Here is a 14,803-nt window from a genome sequence, read left to right on the forward strand (position 1 = left end):
TCATTGGTCTACCACAATACTTCCTCCCATGGATGAAGCGTTAACATCATCAACAATTTGAAAATTTTGACAATGTTGGCTTCAGTTTAAGAAAGATCATTTTCTGGCTTTAACATAAAGAAGGAAAATACAGTACATTCATGGAAACTGGGCTGGCTAAAATTAAAACGGGAATATTTGAGGACATAGGATTACCCTCCTCCCCAGTTTATCTCTTTTTTCTTTCTCATTCTTATTTTATTTTCTAATAGGGAAAGGAAAACATATTATTAAGCATTGAAAAGCCTCATATCTAACTACTTTGGGAGACATTTTCCACATTTTCCAAAGGAGTGATAATTTCTTTAGACATCTACAATGGTCCAGGGTCAATCTATTTTGTAGTCTAGAAAATAGAATCTTGTTCACATCCATATTTAGATGATGTGCTTTGGGGTGGTTGGATGTACTGGGGGTTTGGTTCAAAGGCAAATGAATGGTGTGCTTGTGTTCAATGTTTCCTTGTTTAAAATTTCAGGGGGAAAATGAGGAAATTGCCATAATTGCTGCACTGATGGTTCAGTGAGGACAAAAATGTAATCCACTTCGCATTGGAAAGTGCAAAAAACGTTTTTCCAAAAATCCCTGTATATCGCTCTCTAATCTATTCCATGAGCAGCTAGGGTGGAGTGGAGCATAAACTTGCCAGTTTAAAAGATTTTTCATAGATGCCCTTTTAGTCTAAAACAGATTTCTGGATTAGTTTGTATATTTCAGCTAAATATTCAATATTTTTAAATTTCTTCCTTCCCTGGGCCTTCCATCAGACATAGCATGAATACATTGAGTACAACCTAATCTGGTTTTTTTTAAACCACATTTTCTTTTTTTTTTTTTTTTAAGATTTTATTTATGGGGCCCGGCGCGGTGGCGCAAGTGGTTAAAGGTCCTCGCCTTGCACGCCCGGGATCCCATATGGGCGCCGGTTCTAATCCCGGCAGCCCCACTTCCCTTCCAGCTCCCTGCCTGTGGCCTGGGAAAGCAGTCGAGGACGGCCCAAAGCTTTGGGAACCTGCACCTGCGTGGGAGACCCAGAAGAGGCTCCTGGCTTCGGATTGGCATAGTATCGGCCGTTGCGCTCACTTGGGGAGTGAATCATCAGACGGAAGATCTTCCTCTCTGTCTCTCCTCTTTGTATATCCGCCTTTCCAATAAAAAATAATAAAAATAAATCTTTAAAAAAAAAAGATTTTATTTATGTTTATGACAAAGTCAGATATACAGAGAGGAGGAGAGACAGAGAGGAAGATCTTCCATCCGATGATTCACTCCCCAAATGACCACAATGGCCGGTGCTGTGCCAATCCGGAGCCAGGAGCCAAGAATTTCCTCCAGGTCTCCCATGTGGGTGCAGGGTCCCAAGGCTTTGGGCTGTCCTCAACTGCTTTCCCAGGCCACAAGCAGGGAGGTGGATGGGAAGTGGAGCTGCCAGGATACGAACTGGCGCCCATATGGGATCTTGGTGTGCTCAAGGTGAGAGCTTTAGCTGCTAGGCCACAATGCCAGGCCAACCTAATCTGGTTTTAATGATATTAAAGGTAGGCCAGAAATAGAGCCCTCAGCCCTTGAGCTAGGAGATTGAAATAGGCCCTTGATGGCCTCCAGCATGATGTCACAAAACCCTCCTGGTAATAGGAGCTCTGCTGACATTTGAAACCATGAGATATGAGATCTCATCTCTCTCTTTCCTCTCATGAGATAAGAAATTGCTCATCTGTTGGTTCACTCCTCACACGGCTGAAATGGCCAGGGGTAGGCCAGATTGAAGCCAGCAACCAAGAACTTTTTGGGGATTTCCCACATGGGTGGCAGGAACCCACATTTCTGGGCCATCTTCCGTTAATTTCCAGGTCCATTAATGGGGAGCTGAATAGGATATCAATCAGCACCCATATGGGTGCTAGTGTCACAGGCAATGGCTCAAATTCCTGTACCACAACAACACTACCTACCACCCCCACTTTCCTTTTTTTAATCTTTTTTTTTTATATCACCCTCACTTTCTAACCAACTTAGCTCCACAGTAAAATTGGGGTTTTTCCAAAGACTCGAATTTGTCCTAGTGTTTTTTCAGAGAAATTAGGAAAGCCGTCCCTGCTCAGAAAAGTCTGTAAGCCTATCTTACTATCCCCTTGTTTTGATCCAAAAGTGAGAGAAGAAGCTACTAGGTCATAATCCTCTTGTTCTGGATTTAATGTGGTTCCTAAAAAGATACCCATGTAGTGAGTCCTAACCCTAATATGTCAAAACGTGATGTTGTTTGGAACTCAGTATACTACAGATGTAATTAGTTAAGATCATCTGGAGTAGGTTAGGTCCCTAATCCAATATGACTGCTGTCCTTATGAGAGAAGATGGAATCATTGAGACAGAGCCAAAAGGGAGAACCTCATGTGGCAGCAGAGGCAGATGAGTGACAGAGCTGCAAGCCAAAGAAGGCTGAGGATCAACGAGCATCATCATCAAAGGCCAGAAGAGGAAAGGACCGGTTCCGCCCAGTGATTCTGAGGTAGCGTGGTACTGCCAACACTTTGATTTTGAACTTCTGGCTTCCAGAATTGTGTAATAATTTATTTCTCTGGTTTCATGTCACTTAATTTGTTGTAACTTGCTATCACAGCTCTAGGAACCTAAGAGATCGCTTATGGAAATGAGAGTCACACCCTTAAGGACCACATAGTTTTGGTTTCCACTGCAAATCTTGGTGGACAGATTACGGCCTGGATTCCAATCCTCATTTGACTTTTGGCCTGCCCATATGCAGAGTACATGCAGCATTGGAGGCAGAAATGTCTGAGTGCTTCGTTTTTCACTCCTTCTATTATTTCATCGTCTCCTTCCAGACCTCCACTTCTCTTGTCTCCTTAGGTAGACATCAAATTCTGTTATGTCCCTCCCAAGGCACATGTGAGTGCGCTAGGAACAGTCTACTACGCTTGGCTATCATAACCAGTCTTGCTATGAACTAAAGATTGACAGCTAGATGACAGAAAACAAAGCTGAGGCTGTGACTTTATTGCTTATGATAATTGTCCATGGCTTCATTAAAAATTACCCTAACATTTAGCAACTTAAAACAACATATCTAATCTCCCACAGTTTCTGAGATCAGGGTTAAGTCCAGGAGTAGCTTAGATAATTCAAGTTCTCTCCCAAGGTTACAAATTCTTGCCCAGCAAACTCCAGTCTCTGAAGATTTGGCAGAGGCTGGAGGATTTATGTCCATGGTTACTGAAAGTATTCAGTTTTTATCAGTGGATTTTTCTATAGGACTTCTATGATAACATTTCTCCTAGAGCCCAAAGAGAGTCACAGAGCAAGCCAGGAGCTGTAATCTCCTGCTGACACACCATGACTTTTGCCACAGACCAACCTCAATAAATGTGGGAGGGACACCTGTGGGATGTTGGAGCCTTCCTGAAAGCTGTCTACCACATTTTTCTGGCAGCAAAACAGCAATTGGAATAGCATTGACATTTCAGGCAGGACACGTCTTTGCTGTGTGTGATTACTCCAGGCATTGTTGGAGATTTAACAGCTCTGACCTTCACCTGCTGAATGCCAGTGGAGTTTTGGAGTCGCTGTGACAGTCCAAAGTGCCCGCAGATAGTTCCAAGATGAGCAGTATTCAACCCCTATGCTTGACAACCTATTTGGTAAGTGAATCAGAAGGACATAGTCTCTGGGAGTTAATGTCAACAACAAAAACATAATTTTGCTATTTTTCAAATATGTGGTAACTGTTGCATTGATCTCTTCCATTGGGCTTACAAGGTTTACATTCCTATAATATTGAGGACTGCTGAGGTCTGTGCGGTGGGTGCGGAAGACATGAAGGTGTGAAGAGAACTGTTCCATTGCAGGCAAGGCTGAGCAGGTATCTCTGCATCCACCTGAAGGCATTTCCACCTCCCTTTGCATGGACCCTAACAACCCTGCTGAGATTTCTGTAAACTATGCAGCTATTGTCTGCCACTGTGGAGTTGGTTTTTACTATCAACATGAGCTTGGAAATTGATGTTGCTGATAACGTCTTAGCCAAAGAGCCTTTTGCTGTTCAAGCTGTCTTGGTTGCCCCCATTGACCATATGTTAATCAAGGGTGTCAAGTCCCTAGGTGTAGTGGGAATCTATTCTTTCCCTCTTTCCTCGATCTTTAGGTCCCTCCTTCTGTGATGCACTTCCTCCCTTAACTGATTCAAGACTACGTTGTAGAATGATGATTGTAATAGGAATGTGCTACTGATTGATATATGCCATCTATTGAGAACTTCCTGTCCACAAGATTAGGACAGTGGCTATCCTGCCTCAAGGTGAAACAATTGGCAGAACTATCCTTAGGTATGCCCGTTTGACCAGGTGTGAAAAGTCGGTGCCAGAGCTTGAGACTGCCTCTGTATAAATAAAGGGGACTACTTTCTTGCATTGTCCGTTATGATCCTGAAATTGTAGTGGTCCGTTTCTTTCCTCTTTACGCCTAATCCACGCACCCTCTGCAAGTTCCGAACTCAACTGGAGCTGGACTCCGGCAGAGGACTATAGTTTGAAAGAGTACTGAATGTGCAATCAGAAAATAGCATGCTCTCATTTCTAGTGTTTGCTAGGTGGACCTTGGAGTCAGTTAGGGAATTCTCTGAGCCTCATGTACAAATGGAAGATGATACTACTTACCTTACAAGGTTCTCTAGTGATAAAGTTCTATAAATAAATTAGAACATAGAATCTTGGAGCCACACATGGGCTCCACTCCTTCCAATGAAACGTATGTGTCCAAGATCCCTGAGGTATAATTTCCAAAGGGAGAGTCCTGGGAAAGAGTTGAAACCATGGGCTTATGTAATGGGCTGACATTCCCAAAGCAAGCCTTGATTTGTTCCTTCACAGACTACAACAGTACTAATGGACTTTACTTTGGGACACCTATGTATTCCTCCTATTTTGTTGCTTCCCAAGGTGTGAAGCTATTGGGACAATGATTTCCTTTAACCTCTACTCTGGGCTTCCTCATCTGGACCCAAACTTCCACCACTTTAGTCCTCAATAATCCCATTTTCTTTCTGGAAAGTATCCACACTCCATACTTCCCTTCTTCCTAAACTTTTCTTCTACTTCCTTAGTCCCTAGTTCACTCCTAAACTTGATATTCTGCCTGAAGTCTTCTCAAATTGTCACCCCATCAAAACTTTCAAGCAAAGTTTTTTTTACCCATAGCTGTCTGCCTTCTTCATGTTTGTTCTTCGGGGGCTGGGAGGCATAGGTGGAGTAAATCACTCAGTACTCCAGAAGGGTGTATTTCTAAATTCCCTTCCACATTACCTGTGTCGTCAACACTGCCCTGGAAATGCTGTTCCTGTGATTACGTCTCTCCCTTCAATCTCCGTAGGATCTAGTATGAGCCTTTTCCTCCATTCAACTTAAACTGCCCACTGCTTCCTTTATCCTTCCACCTTGCCTGCCAGTTCAAACAAATCCACACAACAAGGGACCAAAGCCACAAATGAAACTGCACAAAATCCCTCAGCAACCCTCCCACCCTATGGTTAGTGCTCACTCCTAACACTAACCCTGTCCCTGGGCACCTGATCCCTCACACGGTTCTCTCCAGCCATGCCTCCCCTTCTCTAGTTCAATGCTGACATTTCATAGATTCCTCCCATCTGGGTACCTTCATTGCTTTCAGCTTATGGCACCGCTCCATTTCTTCTCTTCCTTTCTCCCACTCTCTGTCTTCCCTTCCCCTGCTCCCCTCCCTAGCATAGCCCAAGTTCCTAAAATAACTGTCCACATTCCCTATGACTTCCTTACTTCCTTTCCCTCCACTGACTGGGATCTGGTTTTCCCCACCCCTGTCCTCAGACACAGCTATCAGCCCAGACATAAACCTCTCCCCATTGCTAAATCTGATGAAAAAGTCTTGTCTGACTGGCCCTGCTCTCCCCACTGGCTTGCTGCCAAGGCCCATTCTCTTAGCTTTGGGGCTGTATCTTTGGCTGGTCCCTCCCAGTCTCCTCTGCCCTTCTGTTTAGCCTGATGGCCTTGTGTCTCTGATCTGTATGTGCCTCCCAAGGTGATCTTGTTCACTCTCATGGCTTTAGTGTTTATATGCGGATGATCCTTGAAAGCAGGCCAAAGACCCAGAAGGTTCTCCCCAGCTGCAAACTTACAATGCAAAGATCTCCTGGCTACTTACCCAGGCTGATTCTACAGTGTTCCTACTCAGCTGGGCCACAGTTGAGCTCTTTTCTTTATTTCCCCTCTATATCAGCTCTTCCTTCTGGATTTCTTAACTCCTATCCTTCCCTGTCCCCTAACATGAGATCAAGGATCAGGTCTGGAAGATTCTGCCTTTAAACACATGTTTGTGTTGAGGTTTTATCTCTACTTGCACTGTCAGAGCTTCGGTTCCGATCACTGTTTCTCTTCTAATTGATTTGTGTCCAGTTTCTCATTAAACCCATAGTTTCTCATTAAGCCCTCCCCGCATCACTGTTTAAAATACTTCATTGTGTGCCAGTGTGGCAAGCTAATCCTCCACCTGTATCTTACATGGACTAAAGTTCATGTAAGCAAAAGTAGTTGCTCCACTTCCCATCCAGCTCCCTGCTTATGGCTTGGAAAAGCAGAGGAGCCTGGCCCAAGTCCTTGGGTCTGTGCACTCAAATGGGTAACCCAGAAGAGTCAGACTCTGCCTAGCTTGGATCTGATTGGCTTGCAACCAGTGGGGAATGGACCAGCAGATGGAAGATCTCTCTCTTCCTCTCCCTCTCTCTGTACAACTCTGTCTTTCAAATCATCATCATCATAATGAGATCTTTTAACAGTGCTTCATTGATTCCTTCTGTTGACTTCAGGAATAGGGCTTTTCTGTGGCCTGGTCTCCCCCATACTCTGTAGTACCACTGCTGTTCCCCACATGTCCTGCCACACAAAACTGCTGGTCGTTTTCTTAGGCTATGGGTAGTGTCTCATCTCCTACCATTTGCACAGGCTTGTTTCTATTCTTTCCTTTCTTGCCAGTTACCTTCTATTCATCACTTTTTCCACAAGGCCTTCCACTGCCTTTATTAACGAGTTAGATGCTGCTTCCATCCTATCAAGTCCCTCAGAGTTTGGCTCTCCTATAAATCAGTCACTCAGTAATTACTCATCCACCTTTAGCCTTTAGGAATCTGTCTTCCTTGTGGTTTTAACTCTGGAGACTGCAATAATGCCTGCCACAGATTAGGAGCTCAACAGACACTTTCTTTACTGAAGGAATTAATGACTCACCATTTGTGAAGGGCATGTGATAGATATTGATATTGGTTAGGCTTCAGCTTTAAAACAGGGGAATGTTATGGAGATAAGAGATACATTGAGAGGGGATAAAAATCAGAGACTTTCCTCCTCCCATAATACAGGTGTTCTTTTATCTTCATCCTTTATTTCCTCGGCGCAGAGACAGCATTTGCAGAAGTCACTGCTAGTCTTGGAGTTACCATTTCCCCAATGATGTTAAAAGCATTGACTGAGGGTTGCTTGGGATTAGGCACAGCAGAAGTTGGCACTGGGGGATAATTCTGTCAAGTTAAACCACAGAACCACCTGGAAAGTGCATAATCTGGGACTGGGAGTGGCCTGGGAGGAAAATAGAGGGCTCCTCCCTCTCTTGGGTAACCACCCCCATGGAAGGGCACGAAAACAGGGACAGGGGTGGCTAGACAGAGGCAGCCAACAACATCCATCAGGGCTGGATAGTTGATCTGGTTAAATGGAGCTAAGCTTTAAAACCCATTGACATATACAAGTGCCGTATGGGATGTGGGACAGACTGGACTGGTCTGCTGCACATATTGGCAAACCAGGGCAGGAGGTGGGCCTGGTGGGGTTATTGCGGGTCGCTCTGACTAGGCTTCAGCCCACACTGGTCTGTGTGAGGGCCGAGTGGGTGCTGGGCAGAACCAGGCTGGACTGCGGCACCCATCGGTTCCAACGGAAGTCGGGGCTGAAAACAGAACCAACCCAGCAATTGCAACCACCAGCTGATCAGGTGATGGACTGTGCTGGGCCCTGTGCTTGCTAGAACATTCAAGAATCTAGTCTGGGAACACCTCAAAGTTTCTTTGGGGATCCCTGCAATCAAACTGCTGGACTCAGAAGCCTCACCATGAATAGACAGAGGGCAACACAAGTCAGCCACCTCAGCTATATGTTGGCAGCCAAAAACTGGGCAAATGGAGACTCTAAGGTGGACTATGTCAATTAGTGGATTCTTCAACAATTTCATCATGCTTGGAGTGGCGAGATTGGCAGCAATTCATAACTGTTAACTATCAAACCACTTGAGAAAGATCCTTGGAGCATGCCACACATCAGGGACCTGGGAGAGAGACTGGGTGGGGCTTCTCCCTTAAAATCCCGCTTTGCATCAGATATAAGGAAATAATATGGAACTAATTGTCTTGCCCATCTTCCTGTAGGGCTTGAACCTCTTTACCCTAATTATGTAAAGTTTGTCAAATAAATAAATTAATTTAAAAAAAAACATTGACTGGGCTAGAAAGGGGGAAATAATTCTTTTCTGCTTCGTAATCAAAGTGGGAGACTGAAAAATCAAACAGAAGAAAACTCAAAAATGCAAGTTCCCTGGGCTGAAGTTTTCTGAAATATTTAGTCTTTTGAACTTTCCATGTTGGTTTAGATGCATATCTTGAAACAAATAGGCTTATTATTTTGCCCTACAAGTTGAAAGAGGCCAATCAATATCTTTTCCAGTGATAATGTCAGTCGCCTGCCTTATTTATTGAAGGAAAGAGTGTGCCATTGCTAGTAACACCTACATACTACTTAATGAAACACTATTATGCAAGAATCTAAGGAATGCCGATGAAAGAACAGCTTGGCATTCGAAGATAAATAGAAGTGATTCCTTCTCTGCGTTGCAGCCACATGTACTTTCCATTGCACCTCAGAGAGCCAGCAGATTTCATTGCTGTCTGGTTTGCCTTCAGAAGCGGGGAGGAGGAATCCCAGACTTGGCAGGCCCTGAGCTTGGAACCCACACTCATTTGAGCCGTGTTATTGGTTCAATGCTTGAGGCCAGTAACACTTCCAGCCCCAGGGAAAGCTCAGGTCCAAACTTTTCCATCATCCCACAGGGGAGTTCTTTTTGCAAAAGGCTTTGGCCGGTTCCCGGAGCTTTCTCTCCTTCGTGTCTTTTAAAAAGCATCCTGCGGGGTTGGAACCTTGCAGGTTTCCCCTCCCTCTCCACCCAGCTGTTTCTGCTTCTCAGGATGCGCACCTGTGAAGCTGGGTCACTGGGGAGAGATGCTTGGGTTTAATTTACAGCCAAGAGAATGTGAGGTTTCACATGCAAATGTTTAAAATGGTCATTCTGTTCTCAGGGATCAACGGCAAGAAAGATTTTTCAGGGAGTGTTCAGGGATATGAAAAGAAACTGTTAAGGTCAAAATTGTCTGATCGTTAGATATATTTTTGAGGGTCAACTCTGACTTCTTGGTCATTCTGCATACTGGGGATCCAGAGGTAGAGAAAAGAAAGAGAAAGAAAAAAATCTTGGTTCAAGATGGGAGGGGGAGAAGTTGGACATCTACCCCCACAAAAAGTGAATAGTTTGATAGGTGAAGCTCCTCTGAACATTGAACGACACATTTGTATTCAGAAATGGCTGCCTTTCACCTTGCAGGTGGTCTCGCTGCTTGGCTAGAGCTGATACATGCAGCCTGGCCAGGACCTAACCCACAGTCAGTACTCAGCACTAGCTTGGTGCTCTTCCTAGCTCGAGCTACACACAGTACACGTGTCTAAGAATCTCTTTTTCCATGGCTCTCACTGCCACCTGAGCTTTTCTTAGCAGCCTCTTCCAGCCTCTCCCTATCACCTAGTTCTAAAGCTATTTTCATATTTGTAGGTATTTGTTCCAGAAGCTTCCTGGTGACTTAAGTCTCTGAAACGAACTGCCAGAGACTGGCTGGTTCATAAACAATAGACAGCCATTTCCTGTGGCTCTAGAGTCTGGAAGTCCAAGGTCAGGGTGCCAGTAGGACCAGGTTCTGGAGACCCGTGGCTATCTGTCTTTTGGCTGTATCCTTGCAAGGGAGGTAGATCCTGAGAGAGATCTCTGGAGTCGTGGGGGATCTACTCATGATCCAATGAGGAGGGCCCCTGCCTGTACATGGAAGAGCATCTCACCTCCAGTATCATCGCACTGGGGGCTGGGATTTCAACACAGGAGGCTTTTTTCAACACTTGGATTCTGACAAACATAAGCATTCAGCCTGTAATATACATTAAGAATCTGTTATAAGAACAACTTACAGCAAAATGGATTGCCTAGAACCAATCTGAAGGAACTTTAGCCACAGCCAAGGTGAAATAATTCATGTCATCAATAGTTATTGTTAGGGTCAAGGGTTTGCTACAGTTATTAAGCCATCTCTTGGGATGCTGCTATCCCAAGATGTAGCTTTTTTAGTCCCCACCCTGTTGTCCGTTCTGTTTTCCTACTAGTGTATGCCCTGGGAAACAGCAGGGGATGGTTCAAGCTTCTACCACCCATAAGGGAGATTGAGTTCCTGGCTCCTCCTGGCTGTGGTTTGACCCAATTCTAGGTGTAATGGGCATTTGAAATGTGAACCAGAAGATGAGAGATTGTTCTCCCTTTCTCTCCACATACATATAAACTCTCTCCCTCCACCTCTGCTTTTCAAATAAATAAACATTTCTGAATTCTGTTGTGTAACGTATTTTGTTGTGAGTGACTTTCATAAGCTACTTTGAACAATCCCATGTCTACCAAGCCTAAGGACAGGAGAGACAGTCAGAATTCAGGGACGATGAAGCCTCTGTTCTTGCTATCAGGAGTAATAGGCAGCAATGACTCAGTCTGAAATCAGATAATGGAAGATCAAATCCAAATCTAATAGACAAGTAAAATTAAGGTGTGGCAGCCCAAAGGAGAGAAAAGAGAGAGAGGAAGGAAGGAGAGCATTACTTGGGGTTTATCAGGAAGATAAAGTTCTGAGATGAGACATACGGGACTGCCCCGTGCCAGAGCCTGAGGAAGGAAGCCAGGAAAGCCTGTGGGAGACTGGGAACCGAGAACCAACCCATTTGTCTGAAACACAGGACAGACACAGGGTGTGGTGGGAGATGGTCCTGGCGGGAGGGTGTAGGAGCACAGATGTGAGTGTCTGGCACGCTAGGGTGCGTGTGTTGTTTGTGGACTGTAGCACATTCTGGGAAAGCTAGGCCAAGAAATGACATGACTTACACATCCGTCAGTGCTAAGCATCTGCAAATCCACAGGGAAAGGCAGAAGGTGGGTGGCTCAGTGGGAAGTGACTATACTCCCCCAGCCAAAAAGAGTAAGGAGCCTAGGAGAGCAGTCGTAAAGAGGAGTCTTACTAAAGATGTATTTGGCATCCATCTCTTGGCACTTCTCACATTTCTGAATTGCCTTGTTCGTGTGTTTATAAGCTTCCTTCCTCACAGATTACAATCTCCACCGGCGCACAAACATTGCCTCTCTTCTGTGCTACAGCTATGGTCCCTGCAATGTTTTCTGGAACAAGAAACGTGTGCTAATGAGTGAGTGACCGTTGCGGATATGACTTGACCAACGTCTGACGCAGGTCATGAGGAAGGCAGGCGTGTCCAGACACTGGGGAAGAGTTCCAGCTGGTTTCTTGGAGGCTTTTAGCTGGAGATCTGATCAACTTTCCCATGAATCAGCCCACTCCCTTTTATAGTTTTACTCTGTACCTTTAAGAGATAACTCTTGTTCCATTGACCCTTGCCATGCTATGTAGGTCGACTCTGTGTGTGTGTGTGTGTGTGTGTGTGTGTGCATTGTCACTGCACATGTGTTGGTTTGTTTTATGTGTGTATGTGTTTTTTTTTTTTAATCAGGAGTTCAGCTGTGAAGTCTGTCTTGCATTTTTAATTGAAAATATTTTGGGGGAGGAAACCCTTTTCCATTTTTATTGGTTAAGTCCCAGGACCCTTGGAGAACCCTTGGAGGTGTGCTCAGTGAGTCACGCAGGCCCATCTGCAAGCAGTAAGAGAAAAATCTAAGGCTTGGCAGGCAGCGAAGTCCCACATGTAAGGCAACTCGCTAGTTTTGATAAATACTGTTTGGAAGACTTAATTTTTTTTTCTAAAGTAGGGCAGTGTATTTTTGAGAAACCATTATATTAAAAGCAGACGTGAAGCATGAGGATGAGTTTTCAGAATGCATACACAAGGAGAGATGAGGGCAGAAGAAGAAATGGCCTTTGAGAATGCAATAAGATTGAAGGACATGTGACTGGAGGTGGACTTTTGAGAAAGTGGGAATCAAAAAAGCATTCCACTGGCAAAAATTATGGAGGCAGGGAATAGGTGGGAAGACCTAGCTACTATCGGCCAAGAAGTGGGCTTACTCCACCTAGAGACTGAGCTAAATGGTTGTCAGAGGGAAATAGTACTGTGTGGAGAGGATCCAGGTAAAAGAGAGTAAAGCAGAATTTCCTTGGGGCTTTCATGAAACACAAAAGTGCTGTTGACAGCAATAGCCATCTAGCACTAGGCATTGGGTAGGAAGTTCCAGAAGAAATGACTTTTACCCCAAACACAGGTAACGTTAAGTTATGTGGAAAAGTAGTCGATGCTCATGTGCCCAAGCTAACTTTATGCTCTTCTGCTTTCCATTGCTTTGCACAACTCCAAGGACACCATTCACAATAGCTATATCAGTGTAGTTGTACTCTGGGAAGGCAGTCTCATAAATGGTACTCCCAAGTGCCTCATTCCAGAACGGTGCTTCCTGCAACAGAGCACTGGGGAGAAGTGCCTATCTGGACGATGACAATCCTTGGGTTTGGTGTTAGGATTCTTTTGGTTGCAAATAATAGGAATGACTCGGCTAACTTAAATAGAAGAAGTGATGTGTACTGCCTTGATCCAGTGTATTGCAGAGGCTAAGCTGCCTCTTCTTCCATCTGTAAGTGTTGCCTTTCCTCTCTGTTAGTTTCATTGTTTCCTATGGCTGGATTTGCCCCATCCTTGGCATGTCTGATTGGAGTAGGAAGGTGTGTGTGTGTGAATGTTGGCATGTGTGTGTTGGAGAATTGTGTGTGAGTGCTATTTTCTTTGGCAGCCTACTGGAACCATATGGAAAGGGTAGGAAAGATCCGTTTCTAATAGGGAAGGGATGCATTAGCTTCTAGATTACAGATGGTGCGAAGAACACAAATAAAATGAGAGGACCTGAGTGGGGTTGCTGGTTGGCCATGAATAGCAGCATCTGTAAAACATGCTAAAACATGCTAAAACAGATTTCCTTAAAGTGTTTTTCTTTTTTTTTTTTTGTCGTTGAAATAATTCCATTATATTCTTACAGAAACTTGACATGAAAAAATGTGTTTAAAAATCTTTTCTAAAGGTCGATTTGTAGCCTTAATTAATATGGGTTGGTGAGTGATTATGCAATTCTAGAACTGAATATGACCGGATTAGGCAGCGATGAGTATTTTATAAAAAAAAAAAGTCACTACATGGTTTGCGCTTTCAGCCTTTGTCATCTGGTTCTAGTCTCCATTTGGCAATAGCGTTTTATACGTGGCTCTGCTAGGGCAGCCAAAAAACCCTTGCACACTTCAAACTTGCTACTCTTTTCAAAGATTTAGAGACCGAAGCTTATAGCATACGCTGTTGGGCTAAGCCTCTTAAGTGAGAGTCTCATGGGCCCAAAATATCTCTTGTACCCACACATTTCCTGGTAGCCAAACTTCACAAAATAAACACAGATGACCTCTCGCCCATCCAGTCTTCCGGAAAGTTAAGGAATGATGCAACCTTTTGGCAGTATGACACGACATATTGCTTTACTTGTGCCGCCCGCGAACTTTCTACACTGTGCACAAACCACGGACAAACAAGCATTTATTTACATTAGCACTGTCTCGGATGCAGAAACACAATCTCACGGACTTTAATGAGAGCAGACATTAAGTAAATCGCCGTGGCTTGTGGAAGAGCGATTCAGCATGTGACAACGGGGAAGTCTCGCGCTTGCTTCGTAGTGACATGCAAGACACATGACAAAGCAGAAGCTGGGTTTCCTGTCATACCTTGGTCTCCTTTCCTTTCTTCGTTCCCTCTGCGTGCAGGCGGAACGATGTCTGGAATCAATAGAAGGCTCTTTTGCAGAGAGACTTAGAATGTTTCCCCACACGTGGAGCTGGCTGGTTTGCGCTTTCCCTTTGCAGGACGGTGTGAGCTGGGAAATTTGCAAGTGCTCCCCTCCCTGCCTCATTTGTCTGTCTGCCATTAACCCAGCTTGCCACTGGGCTTCCTCTCTGGGATGGCTTACTCTGATCTCTGCTAGTCCCTGAAATAGAAGCAAACCTTCCAATCCTGATGAATGTGCTAAGTGCCCATTTTAACCCCCTGAAAAAATTATTCCATAAGCTTTTTTCTGGTTTCAAGTTGGAATGCCTAATGCCCTTACTTGTCTTCTAGGACGTTTTGTTAGTTTTTCTCTTTGAGATTTTTGTTTCCTTGTAATTGCCTGATTACTCTTTTTTTCCCCCCTACTCCTAAAAGATAATCCATACTTGGAAGTGCCACTATTTACAGTTACGGTGTATAACTAGGCATGACCTAGTTTGGATGTTTGGACAAGGAAGGTGGCCACAAACCATTGTACTTTAACGCTTGCTTCCTAACATGTGCTGTGGCCTATTATTCCTTGTAATGTATTCCATGTGATGGTGCTTCCCAAG

This window comes from Ochotona curzoniae, unplaced genomic scaffold, assembly GCF_017591425.1.
Source record: "Ochotona curzoniae isolate NIBS_2020 unplaced genomic scaffold, NIBS_Ocur_1.0 scaffold_2587, whole genome shotgun sequence".
NCBI lineage: Eukaryota > Metazoa > Chordata > Mammalia > Lagomorpha > Ochotonidae > Ochotona > Ochotona curzoniae.